Here is a 2,732-nt window from a genome sequence, read left to right as displayed (position 1 = left end):
AGCGAAATCTGAACACTGCCGCACCTAGTGATACTATATCATTATATCCTACTCCATGTAACCTATAATGTGGAAAGTTCTGTCCCCTCCTACCGAAGAGATCCAGACTCGCCACAGACATAGGGAGCACTGTGTCTAATAATAACATATGTTCATACCATCTGTCGAGCCAACTAACCAACACTCTGCCTCTACATATGTCTTCACGATACTGAAATTAATTGGGAATACGTTCAAACGGATTTGGAGACCCCATTTGTGTTGGACGACCATCTATCATGTCCTTGCTTATTTTTCTTCTTATTACAAGTCTTGTACGCAGTGCCCAACCTCTCCACATCTATGGTATTTTGCTTGACGACACTGCTTATGCGCCCATATCTACAACACTTTATGTCTTGGAAGGTATACCTCATTTGTCCTGTATTCTCATCACCACATTCACCTCCACTAGCTGTGTAGTTACACTGATGGCAGCGGGAAGAGCTATTGGGTTTTACGTATGTAATCTCCTTAAAAACGCATCCAGTGCTCTACATTCAGCCTCCTGCATGATAACTCTCTTACCACTTCACTTCGAGGGTGTATTTTTCTGATCTTATCTAGAAAAAGCTCTCTACCCATTCTTTTCGCCTTTGGGATGCTCCACCGAGTTGCTCACGAAAGAACCTGGCGCTGCTTTGTTTCCAATAGCATGTAAAAGTTCTTCCTTCATCTGCTGAAATTTACACGTGTTCTTTAATCCTCGTGGTACATAATGTACTTTTTCGCCTCACCTACTACGTGTAACTTGGCCATTTGCAACGGTCTTTCATCTGTCTGGGTGCGCTGCCCTGTGGCTGCTGCCAAGTCATCTTTGAATGGCGGCACAGCTTCAGTTCTCTTGCCTGAAAAAGGGTAATCAGACTGGCAGCAGTCGAATCCAAAAAAACGTGGGGCTACATTGCGTAAAGATTGTGCTCCTTCTACTGTAGCTACTTTTTTGCATAACTGCGTGTTATTCACTCTCAACAGCTTTACTTGCTCTGTCAAAGTCTGGAACTTCTTCTGAAAGGAAACACCCAATGTATCTGCCTCTGTAGTTGCGAAGTCTATACCACCAAAAAATTACAAGTACAACACGTACAATAAGAAAACAAGCAAATCCACTATCGGCTCTCTAAAATTACAACAAAATATTCCTAATCCTTGTGAAAAATCATCATCCACCTAGATTCTGGACATTATTTGGCATAACGACCATAGCACCAGCACGTACTATACTTAACAGTCACTAAATGTGCACAAGGTGCATTGTAGCCTAACAGATTGCATTGCATGAATCTCACTGGCTGCGTGCCAATATAATCTTCTGTTGCATTACCTCTGATCTGAGGAAAGATCAGCAGGTGCCTCAATATTCACAAATTCTACCTTTAAATTTCGGTGGCAATCATCTCTGTGCACACCAGCAGAGGAGAGCAACAAAACGGTATGTCCATTCGCTACAATGTGGTCTCGAACCAGCAAACTGTGGCTGGTGATGACGTATATGGTCCCATTGTCCATGGTAGCCGAATTGCTTTTTCTACAGATGGTAGCCATCGTCATCGCAGTAATCATTTCTGTCACCGAAATCTAGTGGTTGGGAGTGTGACGACTAAGGTGATAGGTGAACTGGGCTGCTGGTGTGTCAGTCCCCTGCTGTGGCGTGTCTGCAGTAGTAGTAGTGGCAGGTATCAAACGACGACCCATCAGAGAAACATTACTGGTTAAGAAGGTTTTTTTATTCATAACAGTTACGTTGATGGAATCGAAGCTGGACGGGCAGTTGGTGGCCTCTGTAATGGAGCCAGCCGCGCTCGTTGAGGCATGCTGGCATCAGCAGTCACTCACCACAAAAATGCTGCACGTGTGATGGCAGCTGGCGGTGAGTTCTGCAGTCAGCACAGCAGTAGGATGCTGATGCTTGGCAGAGACGGCTACTTTTGATGGACCGTTAACCTGGCTTCGGCAATGGCCTTGCCGCAGTGGATACACCGGTTCCCGTGAGTTCACCGAAGTTAAGCGCTGTCGGGCGTGGTCGGCACTTGGATGGGTGACCACCAGGCCGCCATGCGCTATTGCCATTTTTCGGAGTGCACTCAGTGTCGTGATGCCAATTGAGGAGCTATTCGACCGAATAGTAGCGGCTTCGGTGAAGACTACCATCATAACGACCGGGAGAGTGGTGTGCTAACCCCACGCCCCTCCTATCCGCATCCTCCACTGAGGATGACACGGCGGTCGGATGGTCCTGGTAGGTCACTCGTGACCTGAAGACTGAGTGTTTTTTTTTAACCTGGCTTCAGTATCGGTGACAGAAAGCACTGTTGTGAAGCAGTGTCAAACTGCAGCCTCCAGCATGACTGATAAGGATGGTATGTCCCTGCCGTGAGCCATGGATAGCAACGTGTGTCCGTAGGGGGCCAGTGGATAGCGGCAGTGTGTCTGCTCGGATGGGCAGCTAGACAACCCAGGCTCTGACTCACGGCCCACCAGGGAGGCGGCCATCAGCAAATGTGAATCATTCAATGAGTAACCTGTCAGTGCAAGAGCACCAAGTAGGCTTCAGGCAGACTTAACTCAGGCAGACACTTGCAAGTATTGACAGCAAAGTCAGACGTTACCATCTGGCTGCTTCATCATAACCTGGAAACAGTCTTCTTTTCGTGAGTAGCAGCTGACATCGACTGCGTAACTGGGCATACGGT

At 47.2% G+C, this 2,732-nt stretch overlaps 1 pseudogene; it reads left to right on the top strand.

Moving 5' to 3' along the window:
* The first annotated feature begins 1,991 nt into the window (after nt 1–1,991).
* Nucleotides 1,992–2,108, top strand: LOC124556537 (annotated as a pseudogene).
* Nucleotides 2,109–2,732: the final 624 nt, after the last annotated feature.

Source organism: Schistocerca americana, chromosome 1 (genome assembly GCF_021461395.2).
Source record: "Schistocerca americana isolate TAMUIC-IGC-003095 chromosome 1, iqSchAmer2.1, whole genome shotgun sequence".
Classification (NCBI taxonomy): Eukaryota; Metazoa; Arthropoda; class Insecta; order Orthoptera; family Acrididae; genus Schistocerca; species Schistocerca americana.
The sequence above is the reverse complement of the archived record's forward strand: the minus strand, read 5'-3'. Positions and strand labels throughout refer to the sequence as shown.